The sequence below is a fragment of the Ceratotherium simum genome, chromosome 2 (genome assembly GCF_057802395.1).
Source record: "Ceratotherium simum simum isolate JZ-2026a chromosome 2, ASM5780239v1, whole genome shotgun sequence".
Lineage (NCBI taxonomy): Eukaryota > Metazoa > Chordata > Mammalia > Perissodactyla > Rhinocerotidae > Ceratotherium > Ceratotherium simum.
The window spans coordinates 77,127,312-77,140,320 of NC_141901.1; positions in this window are offsets into that span (position 1 = coordinate 77,127,312).

Here is a 13,009-nt window from a genome sequence, read left to right on the forward strand (position 1 = left end):
CCAGCTGCCTCCTGGACTGTCTCATTCTACTCTGCTGGCACTTCTGATGGCTTTATTGTAGGTATTCCTCAAAGACTCAACGTTTAGCATGTTTTTTGTTCTCTTTTCTTTGATTAGTTTCTTAATCACTACTTCAATGAAACCACTTCATTCTTTAATTCATTCGTTTAGTAAATATTTTTTGAGCATCTACTGTGTGCCACATGGCAATGTTCTTGTGGCTAGGAATACAGCAGGCAACAAGACAGCCAGCCCTTCCTCTCATGGGAGCTCATAACTAGTCCATAAGACAGAAATTGAATAAGTAGTTCAAGTGTGGTGAGATGCCAAGGAGGAATCCAGAGAACTCCTAAATGTTCACCACCAGCCTGTACCTAGTAACCTGAATTCTAATTTGGAGGCTCAGTATTTCTGTAAGGGTTCCAAATTACCTTTTTTAAAAAAATTAATTAATTAATTTCTTTTTTCCCCCCAAAGCCCCAGTAGATAGTTGTATGTCATAGCTGCACATCCTTCTAGTTGCTGTGTGTGGGACACGGCCTCAGCATGGCGGGAGAAGCAGTGCGTCAGTGTGCGCCGGGGGTTCCGAACCCCAGCCGCCAGCAGCGGAGTGCGCGCACTTAACCGCTAAGCCACGGGGCTGGCCCCCAAATTACCTTTTAATGCTTTCTTTTTCTGTCCCCTATACTAACTTCTTATTCCAATAGTACAAGGTATTAGGAAAGCAATCTTTTTAAGCTCATACAAAGTGCTGAATATCTGAAATCCTCCAAAAAGTTTTTAGCTTAAAAAATATAAAACCTTAATAAAAATGACATTTTAGGTAGTATGATATGTATTTTAATTATTATTGTTATTTTTTTTCATAGTGGCTGACAAGGTAGTCATAACCTCATGTCTAGACCAATGACTTCTAAAGTGGAGGTGTATATACATCATGGAGTGTGCCAGATGATCCACTGGGGTGTAGAAAGAAATATTAGAAGTTTGGTTTGTATTTATTTTTATCTAATAAATAGAAAAGAAATTTTGTTTCATTAATTTTTTTTGTGAGGAAGATCAGCCCTGAGCTAACATCCATGCCAATCCTCCTCTTTGTTTTTGCTGAGGAAGACTGGCCCTGGGCTAACATCTGTGCCCATCTTCCTCCACTTTTTTATATGGGACGCTGCCACAGCATGGCCTGACAAGCAGTGCATCGAGATCCGAACCCGGGCCACCAGCAGCGGAGCATGTGCACTTAACCGCTATGCCATGGGGCCGGCCCCCTGTGTTTCATTAATTTTTTAAAAAATATGGATTGATACTGGTGTCCTCACTTTTCATTTCTCAGATGGACACATGTCACAGACAGTAAATGAGGTATCCTAAGGGAGGAGTGGGAATTCCACTACTTGGAAGAGTTGAAATTAGTACTTTCCTTTGATTATTTGCTTCAGCATGTGGTCACATAATACAGTGACTGGTTGAGTGTATTTGTAGATTATATTTTCTATCTAGTTTTAACTAAATACACCTTCACAAAAATGGACAAGTGGCCTAAAGAGTTTCCCCCAAAGAAATCATCATTAAAGGTGGTAATACAAGCATAAGAGAGCAAGAAATGCCGGAGCTGATATTTCTACTTGTTGAATTTTCAGGAAGATGGTTGAAATATGGGTTAAAAGATGATTAGAACTTGGTTCTAGCCTTCAAGGAACTCAGAATCTAGTGGAGTAAACAGACTCGTAAAGTAAACACAGTATGAGAACTATAAGTAGAAAGGCTTGTATAAGATTGGGGGAGAGTGACAGAGTGTAGAGGAACAGGGTGTTAACTTTCAGGATTGGGAAAGTGATAATTAAGGCTTCTTGAGCTGGCTTTTGATTGAATTCATCTGGCAGATTGAGGTTTGAGAGTGAGGAGAGATGGTCAGACTTTTAATTTAGAAAGACCACGTTTTGGGCAGTGTGGTTAATGGATTGGAGAAGGGCAAAAACAGATTAGGAAGACCAATTAGGAGTCTGTTGCCATAACTCACCGTGTATTCTGCTATCTTGAAATCTTAAATTTGGAAATCGCATTTTGACCGAAATCCCCTCTCCTCTGATCTCTCTGACTCCTTTATGCATTTAGTGTGTTCTCATCATCATCAAGGCCTGCAAACCCATGCCTCATTCTTATTCTCCCTATTTTTAACTCTCACCAGCGCTCAGTTCCCTCCATCCTTCTGACCTATCAATCTACATTCTGGGATGAATGTTTTCTCTATTCACGCTCTTGAACTGCCAAGCATTGTTAGGGAAAATTGAAGAACTTTGTAAATGGATGCTGCTACCAATGCGTGATCGCCTACTTCACATTGGAGCCTTATAACTGCCTAGAAATACTTTTACTTCTTCTTAATCTACTCTTTTTCACACTCTCTGCAGAGTCTTCTGCAAAACTTTGCTACTCTACTTAAGATGCCTACCTTATTCTTATATACCCTTATTCTTAGCCTTTGATACTTTTTCTTTACAGATAAACTATAAATCATCAAGCTATTTGGCAGGAACTCCTTCAATCAAATTCCCTTATTTCTACTTCTTATCTTTCTCCACACTCCTACCCCCATTATTGCCAAATATTTTAAAGGAACAAGTGTCCCAGCTGTTCTCTTCTGAGTCAAGCTACTGCTTTCTTAATCTTGGCTGCACATAGGCATCACCTGGAGAGTTTAAGCAACCGCTGATGCCTAGACCCCACCCCCAGAGTGTGGATTGGGCATTGGGATGTTTAGGAGCGCCCCCGGATGATTCTAATATGTGGCCAAGGTTGAGAGTGAACCCATCATCCTCTGAGAACTTGCTCCACTAGTCTCTATGCTCTGCCCACATATAGATTCCATTTCTTTTACTGGATTGAGACCCTCAGGGGCAGCACCGTTTCTTATTCATTTTTATATTTTTGTGGTCTACGTTCCTGGCAACATAGTGGATCCTCAAATAATTTGCTAAATGAATAAAATAATCAAATCAAGATATGTACAGTTCTTTTGTGACCCTTCCTCCCAATCTAAATTTCCAACTACAGATTCAGTATTTCCAATGCTAAGCCTGTTGTAGTTTGCTTTTCCTGAAAGTTGCTTTTCTTCTTGTGTTTCCTGTAATGGTTAATTTAATTATATGCAAAAAGTCACCTAAGCTACAAATCTGAATCCTTTGATTATGTCCTCTTATTTTCCATGTTAATTGATCAAGTCCTGGCAGTTTTTTTCTCTGAACTGTTTCTCACCTTCATCCTCTTTTTTAAAAAATTGAGGTATATCTGACATATAACATTAGTTTCAAGCATACAACATAGTGATTCGCTATTTGTATACATTGCGAAATGATCACCACAATAAGTCTAGTTAACATCCATCACCTTAAATAGTTACAAAAAATGTTTTTTCGTTGTGATGATTTTAAGATCTACTTTCTTAGCAACTTTCAAATATGCAATACAGTATTATTAACTATAGTTACCATGTTGTATCCTGCATCCCCATGACTTATTTATTTTATAACTGGAAGTTTATACCTTTTGACTCCCTTCACCATTTCTTCCACTATCCCCCCTCACCTCTGGCAACCACCAGTTGGTTCTCTGTATCTATGACCTTGGTTTTGTTTGTTTGTTTTAGATTTCACATGTAAGTGAGATTGTATGGCATTTGTCTTTCTCTGTCTGATTTATTTCATTTAGCATAATGTCCTTAAGGTCCATCCATGTTGCACAAATGGCAAGATTTCATTCTTTTTATGGCTGAATGATATTCCATTGTGTATATATATCACATTTTCTTTATCCATTCATCCATTGATGGACACTTAAGTTGTTTCCATATCTTGGCTATTGTAAATAGTGCTGCAATGAACACGGGGGAGTGCATATATCTTTTTGAGTTAGTGTTTTCGTTTTTTCAGATAAATACCCAAAAGTGGAATTGCTGGATCATACGGTAGTTCTGTTTTTAATTTTTTGAGGAATCTCCATCCTGTTTTCCATAGTGGCTACACCAATTTACACACCCACCAACAGTGCACAAGTGTTCCCTTTTTTCCACATCCTCTCCAACACTGCTTATTTCTTGTCTTTTGGACAATAGTCATTCTAACAGGTGTGAGGTAATTTCTCATTGTGGTTTTGACTTGTATTTCTCTGATGATTAGTGATGTTGAGCATCTTTTCATGTACCTGTATGTTTTCTTTGGAAAAAATGTCCATTCAGATCTTATTCCCATTTTTTAAATCAGGGTTTTCTTTTTTTGCTATTGAGTTGCATGAGTCCTTTATGTGTTTTGGATATTAACTGCTTATCGGATATATGACTTGCAAATGTCTCCCATTCAGTAGGTTGCCTTTTCATTTTGCTGATGGTTTCCTTTGCTGTGCAGAAGCTTTTTAGTTTGGTGTAGTCTCACTTGTTTATTTTTGCTTTTGTTGCTTTTGTTCTTGGTGTCAGATTCAAAAAGTCATCGCCAAGACCTGTGTCAAGGAGCTTATGTTTATGTTTTCTTCTGGGAGTTTTATGGTTTCAGGTCTCATGTTCAAGTCTTTAATCCATTTTGAGTTAATTTTTCTGTTTGGTGCAAGATAGTGATTCAGTTTCATTCTTTTGCATGTGGTTGTCCAGTTTTCTCAACATCATTTGTTGAAGAGATTATCTTTTCCCCATTGTATATTCTTGGCTTCTTTGTCATAAAGTAATTGATCATATATGTGTGGGTTTATTTCTGGTCTCTATTTTGTTCTATTGATCTATGTGTCTGTTTTTATTCCAATACCATACTGTTTTGATTACCATAGTTTGAAATCAGCAAACGTGATACCTCCAGCTTTGTTCTTCTTTCTCAAAGTTGCTTTGTCTGTTCAGGGTCTTTTGTGTTTCTATATAGATTTTAGAATTGTTTGTTCTATTTCTGTGAAAAATGCCATTGGAATTTTGACAGGGATTGCATTGAATCTGTAGATTTCTTTGGGTAGTATGGACATTTTAAAAATATTAATTCTTTCAATCTATGAGCACAGAATATCTTTACATTTATTTGTGTCGTCTTCAGTTTCTTTCATTGATGTCTTGTAGTTTTCAGTGTATAGGTCTTTCACCTCCTTGGTTAAATTTATTCCTAAGTATTTTGTTCTTTTTGATGCAATTATAAATGGGATTGTTTCCTTAATTTCTCTTTCTGATAGTTTGTTATTAGTGTATAGGAATGCAACAGATTTTTGTGTATTGATTTTGGATCCTGCAACTTTACTGAATTCTTTTATTAGTTCTAATAGTTTTTTGTGTGGTCTTCAGGGTTTTCTATATAAAATATCATGTCATCTGCAAATAGTGACAGTTTTACGTCTTTCTTTCCAATTTGGATGATTTTTATTTCTTTTTCTTGCTTAATCGCTCTGGCTAGGACTTCTAATACTATGTTGAATAAAAGTGGCAAGATTGGGCATTCTTGTCTTGTTCGTAATCTTAAAGGAAAAGCTTTCAGCTTTTCACTATTGAGTATGATGTTTGCTGTGCACTTGTCATAAATGAGCTTTATTATGTACAGTTTCTCTATACCCACTTTGTTGAGAGTTTTTATCATAAATGGATGTTGAATTTTGTCAAATGCTTTTTCTGCATCTGTTGAGATGATCATATGATTTTTATCCTTCATTTTGTTAATTTGATGTATCATGTTGATTGATTTGCAGATGTTGAACCATCTTTGCATCCCTGGAATGAATCCCACTTGATTGTGGTGTATGATCCTTTTGGTTTGCTAGTATTTTGTTGAGGATTTTTCATCTATGTTCATTAGGGATTTTGGACTGCAGTTTTCTTTTCTTTGGCATTCTTGTCTGGTTTTGGTATCAGGGTAATGCTGTCCTTGTAAAATGAATTTGGAAGTGTTCCCTCTTCTATTTTTTGGAAGAATTTGAGAAGGATTGATATTAATTCTTCGTTGAATATTTGGTAGAATTCACTAGGGAAGCCATCTCATCCTGGACTTTTGTTTGTTGGGAAGTTTTTGATTACTGATTCAATCTCCTTACTAGTAATCTATCTGTTTAGATTTTCTGTTTCTTCATGATTAGGTCTTGGTAGGTTGTATGTTTCTAGGAATTTATCATTTCTTCTAATTTGTCCAATTTTTTGGTGTATAATTGTTCATAGTAGTCTCTTATGATCTTTTGTATTTCTGTGGTATCAGCTATAATGTCTCCTCTTTCATTTCTGATTTTTGTTATTTGAATGTTCTCTTTTTTTCTTGGTGAGTCTAGCTAAAGGTTTGTCTATTTTGTTTATCTTTTGAAAGAACCAGCTCTTAGTTTCATTGATCTTTTCTGTTATCATTTTAGTTTCTATTTCATTTCTTTCTGCTCTTATCTTTGTTTTTCCTTCTACTGACTTTGGGCTTCACTTGTTCTTCTTTTTCTAGTTCCTAGAGGTATAAAGTTAGATTGTCTATTTGAGATGTTTCTTGTTTCTTGAGGTAGGTATTTATTGCTATAAACTTCCCTCTTAGGACTGCTTTTGATGCGTCCCATAAATTTTGGCATGTTGTATTTCCATTTTTGTTTGTCTCAAAGTATTTTTTATTTCTCTTTTTATTTCTTCTTTGACCCATTTGTTGTTCAGTACCATGTTGTTTAGTCTCCACATATTTGTGAATTTTCCAATTTTCTTGTTGTAATTGATTTCTAGTTTCATACCATTGTGGTCGGAAAAGATGCTTGATATGATATCAGTCCCCCTAAATTTACTAAGACTTGTTTTGTGGCCTAACATATGATCTGTCCTGGAGAATGCTCCATGTGCACCTGAGAAGAATGTGTATTCTGTTGCTTCTGAATGGAATGTTCTGTATATATCTGTTAAGTCCATCTGGTTTAATGTGTTGTTTAAGGCCAATGTTTCCTTATTGATTTTCTGTGTAAATGATCTATCCATTGATGTAAGTAGGGTATTAAAGTCCCCTGCTATTATTGTATTGCTGTCTATTTTCCCCTGTTGGTCCATTAACATTTTCTTTATATATTTAGGTGCTCCTGTGGTGGGTGCATAAATATTTAGGAATGTTATATCCTCTTATTGGATTCACCCCTTTATCGTTATGTAATTTCCTTCTTTGTCTCTTATTATCATCTTTGTTTTAAAGTCTATTTTCTCTGATATAAGTCTAGCTACCCCAGCTTTCTTTTGTTTTCCGTTTGCATAGAATATATTTTTCCATCCCTTCACTTTTAGTCTGTGTTTCCTTACATCAGAAATGAGTCTCTTGTAGGCAGCATATAGATAGGTCTTGTGTTTTTTTTAAATCAATTTAGCCACTCTGTCTTTTGATTGGAGAATTTAGTCCATTTACATTTAAAGTGATTATTGATATGTATATACTTATTGCCATTTTGTTAATTGTTTTCTGGCTGTTTTGTAGTTCCTCTCTGTTTCTTTCTTCTTCTCTGGCTCTCTTCTGTTGTGGTTTGATGACTTTCTTTATTAGTATGCTTAGATTCCTTTCTTTTTCTCTTTTGTGTACCTACTATAGGATTTTGCTTTGTGGTTACCATGAGGTTTACATATAACAACTTATGTCTATAACTGTCTATTTTAAGTCAATAACAACTTAAATTTGATCACATTCTAAAGCTCTACATTTTCACTCCCCCTCCCAAAGTTTTATGTTTTTGATGTCACATGTTGCATCTTTTTATTTTGTGTATCCCTTAAGTAATTATTATAGTTATAGTTATATTTACTACTTTTGTCTTTAACCTTCATACTAGTGTTATAAGTGATTAATCCACTACCTTTGCTATATGTTTACCTTTCCAGTGAGATTTATCCTTTTATAAAAGAATATATTTTCTAGTCACTAATTAGTGCCCTTTCTTTTCAGCTTAAAGAAGTCCCTTTAACATTTCATGTAAAGCTGGTTTAGTGATGATGAAGTCCTTTAGCTTTTGCTTGTCTGGAAAATTCTTTTATCTCTCCTTCAATTCTGAATGATAACTTTGCTGTGTCAAGTGTTCTTGGTTGGAAGTTTTTTCTTTGAGCACTTTGAATAGATCATGCCACTCTCTTCTAGCCTGCAAAGTTTCTATTGAAAAATCTGCTGATGGTCTTATGGGGATTTCCTTGTATGTAACAAGTTGTTTTTCTCCTGCTGCTTTTAAGATTCTCTCCTTATCTTTAACTTTTAACATTTTAATTATAATGTATCTTGGTATGGGTCTCTTTGGGTTCACCTTATTTGGAACTCTCTGGGATTCCTGCATCTTGATGTCTGTCTCCTTCCCCAGGTTAGGGAAATTTTCAGCCATTATTTCTTCAAATAATTTTTCTGCCTTTTTATCTCTCTTTTCTTTTTTTGAGGCCCCTATAATGCAAATTTAGCCTGCTTGCTGTTTTCCCATAAGTCCCTCAAGCTATCTTTACTTTTTCAAATTCTTTTTTCTTTTTGCTGCTCTGATTGGGTGAGTTCACTGCCTTGTCTTTGAGTTCACTGATCCTTTCTTCTGCTTCATCTAGTCTGCTGTTGAATCCCTTTGGTGTATTTTTTTCAGTTTAGTTATTGTATTTTTCACCTCTGTGACGTCTGTTTGGTGCTTTCTTATATTTTCTATCTGTTTGTTGAAGTTCTCCCTGTGTTCATCCATTCTTCTCCTAAGTTTGGTGAGCATCTTTATGACCATTACTTTGAACTCCTTATCAGGTAAATTACTTATTTCTGTTTCATTAAAGTTTTTTTTTCTGAGGTTTTATCTTGTTCTTTCATTTGGAACATACTTCTTTGTTTTTTCATTTTGCTTGACTCTATGTGTTGGTTTCTGTGTATTCAATGAAACAACCATCTCTCCTAGTCTTGAAGTAGTTGCCTTGTGTAGGAGATGAACCTTGTCATTCAACCCTGTCCTAGCTCTTGGGTGTCTCTCAAACCTTTGTGATTGTCCAAGCAGCCTATTATATTTTTAATACCTCCTAGTAGTTGAGGGTGTGCCAACACCTGTCAGTGTCCCAAAGAGGAGGATCTCATCAGCAGCTGGATTTGGGCTGATTGAAAGCTAGACTTCCAGGCAGAAACTTTTAAAGCAGGCAAATATGTACAGTTCTGTGAGACTGCAAGCATCAGCCCTGTTGGCATCAGAGCCAGGTGATCTGGAGGTGTCCCCTGGGTGGCAGTCACAAAAATTGGGGCTTCAGACAAGTGTATAAGTTCTTTTCTGGGAGATACCAGCAAGCTGTAGCAAGGCAGAGGGAGAGCATAAAGATGGCTTCCACTGGCCTATGTGCCCTGAGAGGAACTCCATAGGCCCTTTAGGTATGTGCCAAACCTGAAGCCTGCCCCTCCGGCTGAAGCTCTGGAATAAGCAAATAGGCCTCTTTCACAGAAGGGCTGGGGGAGTGTTTCAGTCTGTTGTCTGTGCAGTGCCTTGGGGGTGGTAGCCTGCCAAGAACTGTCTCTCTGGTTGTTATAGTTCTGTGGGACCCAGGAATGCAAGCCCCCCTGGCCACCAGAGCCAGGTGGTCAAGAGGTGTCCCCTAGACAGCAGCTGCAAAAACCAGGGTATCAGATGTAAAAACCAGGGCACCATACGTGTGTAAGAGTTTCCCTCCAGGAGATACTGGCAGTCTGGAGAGCTAAGATAGCACCTGCCCTCTGAGATCTGTGGAAAGGTTTACAGTTAGCCTCAGATGTGTGTTTAATTAGAAGCCTGCCTCTTGGACTACATCTGTGATGATAAGGTAATGGCCTATTTCACAGAGAGACTGAGCTCCTGAGTCTATTGCCTCTTGCTGTGTGCTGGGAGTGGTAGCTGTTTAAGAACTTTTTCTTTGTTGGTTATAGTCTTGTGGGACCTCTGAGTGTAAGCCCCACTGGCCACCAGAATCAGGCCATGTAGAGGTGTCCCCTGGTGGCAGCCACAAAAATCAAGGCACCAGACAGGTTAAGCTCCTTTTTGGAAGATACTGGCAAGCTGGAATGAGGCAGAGGGAGAGTGCAAAGATGGCATCCACTGGCCCTTTTTTCCCTGAGAGCACCTCCATAGGCCCCTATAAATGTGCTAAACCAAAAGCCTGTCCCTCAGACCAAAGCTCCTGGGCCAGCAAATAGGCCTCTTTCGCAGATAGACTGGGGGTGTGTTTCAGTCTGCTGTCTGTGCAGTGCCCTGGGGGTGGTAGCCTGCTAAGAACTGTATCTCCAATTGTTACTGTCCCATGGGACCCAGGAATGCAAGCTTCCCTGGCCTGCAGAGCCAGACAATCAAGGGGTGTTCCCTGGGTGGTAGCTGCACAAATCAGGGCACCAGACATGTGTAGAAACTCCCTTCCAGGAGATACTGGTGCTCTGGAGTGTGGCAGAGGGACAGCATGTAGATGGTGCCTGCTGGCTGTAGTGAGGCAGAGGGGGAGGATAAAGATGGTGCCCAGTGGGAAAAGAAAAAAAAAAAAACAGATTGCACCTGCTGACTAGAGCAAGGCAGAAGGAGAGCGTGAAGGTGGCACCTGCCAGCTCAAGTGAGGCAGAGTTGGAGTGTAAAGATGGCTCCCATAGGAAAATAAAAGAAGGTACCTGCTGGCTAGAGCAAGACAGAGAGAGAGTGTGACGATGGTGCCCACCGGTCTCTGTCCCCAGAGAGTGTTCCAGCAGGCTCTTAGATGTGTGTGTTAAATTAGATGTCTGCCCATCAGTCCAATGCTTTAATATACACAAATGAGCTTCTTTCACTTAAAGTCTCTGAGTGCTATGGGCTGCCTCTGAGCTGGGCCCTGGGGTGGGCGAGTCCAAGTACGTGAGCCCTTTAAGAGCTATTTCTCAGATTGCTACAGTGTTGTGGGTCTTGTGGACATGAGCCTGTTGGTTTCCAAAGCTAGATATTTTGGGGGCTTGTCTCTCAGGTGCAGGTCTTAAAAGTTGGGATGCCCAATGTGGGGTTCAACCTTTGCTCCTCAGGGTGAAGCTCAAGGTTTTGAGTTCCTTCTTGATTGCGGGTCACTGCCCTGGGGGTGGGGTTTATAGTGAGATTGTGTCAAGCCTCTCCTACCCTCTTTGATGTGGTTTTCTTCTTGTTTGCTCGATGTATAGTTGTTGCTCAGCCAGCGTTTAGGTTTTTTTCAGAGGTAGTTTTTCCATCTGTAGCTGTAGACTTGGTGTGTCTCGGGGAGGAGGTAAGGTTAAGATCTTCCTATGTCACCATCTTGAACCAAAATCCATCCTCTTCTTTTTATTTATTTATTTATTTTTTATTTTTTTTTGTGAGGAGATCAGCCCTGTGCTAACATCAGCCAATCCTCCTCTTTTTCTGCTGAGGAAGACTGGCCCTGGGCTAATATCTGTGTCCATCTTCCTCCACTTTATATGGGACGCCGCCACAGCATGGCTTGCCAAGCAGTAAGGTGTGCGCCTGGGATCCGAACTGGTGAACCCCGGGCCGCAGCAGCGGAGCGTGCGCACTTAACCACTTGCGCCACCGGGCTGGCCCCCATCCTCTTCTTTTTAAAAACAATATTTTTATATTGAAACAATTTCAAACTAACAAAAAATTGCAAGAATATTACACAACTTCTGTATATCCTTTGCCTAGAAACTTCATTCAAGCTGTGCCGATTATTTCAATAATCTCTTTATAGCGAAAGTAACAAAGCCAAGATCAAATGTTGCACCCAATTGTCATGTTGCGCAGTCCTCCTTGAATCAGGATCAGTTCTTCATTCTTTTTTGACACTCTATTCCTTTCTCTTGCTTTCTGAGAGTTAACCACTATTCTTAAGTTGGTATGATCAATTTCTAATATATTTTTGTACTTTCACTGATTATATATGTATCTATAAATGACACTATTTTATATTTTTAAACTACATAGAGGGTATTGTACAATGTATCCTTTTGTGGTTAGGAGTCTAATGCTTTTGTTTGTTGTGTCTCCTCTCTCATTGTGGATTGATTCATTTTGTATTTTGTAGCTTTTTTTTTTTTTTAAATGAACTCAGTTTTAGTGATTTTAAAAGAATGTTGCTTCTATCAGAGATCTGTAAGGTTATCACTGACCAGTGACCAATTTTTATGTGAATTTCTTTCTGGGCTTGGAAGTACCAAGATCATTCAGGTATTGTAAATTTGAAACCATAGTCAGCAGGAGCACAAATCACGATTACAAATTCTCTTGGGAGGCCATTTTTTTTTTCCCTTTTCAGAGCTTTATACTTTAGTTAGTGATATTACTTTGTGACTTGAGATGAAGACTAAAAGGAAGAGTAAAAGAATGGGTTGGCCTACATTGTTGTAATTTAGGTTAATATGATTCATACTAGCAATAAGCCTTCTATACTCAAAGGTACATATCAGTTATTTACTGATACTTTGAGGGATGGGAGTAAGGAGACAATATCATCAAAGTGGTATAAGTTTATACTCTTATGTTCTCAAGGAAAATTTCACAAGGACTCACTTATTTATTGGTTACCAATCAGAGCAACTAACAAACACCTATGATAAGCAATCCCTATGATAAACTCGATGGAGGCCACCAACCTATATAAGATTGTCCTTTTCTGTCAAAGGACAGTCACACAAGATATAGTGAAAAGACAAATCTAAGAAAGTCTAGTTTTGAAGTCAAGTGGTTGTGGTGGAGTTAAGGGTATCCAGAATTCTTGCTAAGAAGCACAAAACATGATCCTTGTGCTCTGAGGGCATATCTAGTTTTATTCACATGCAAAGAAAGCCTACACTGTGAGGCTGTGTATTGCCAAGTATTAATTGAGCAGAACAGATAAGTGCTATAGAAAGTCACAGAAAGGACACGTTATTACTCCACTACACAGGTAGTCAGGTAAACCTCACAGTGTGAGATATGAGGCACTTAATAATGTGTAGAAGGCAAGTAGAAATAGGCAATTAAGACTTGGGAGAGAACACTGGGTTAAAGATACAGACTTTGGAGTCATTTGCATAGATGCAATAGATAAGATTTCCATTAGCAGATATACAGAGTGAGAAGGAAAAGAAGATTA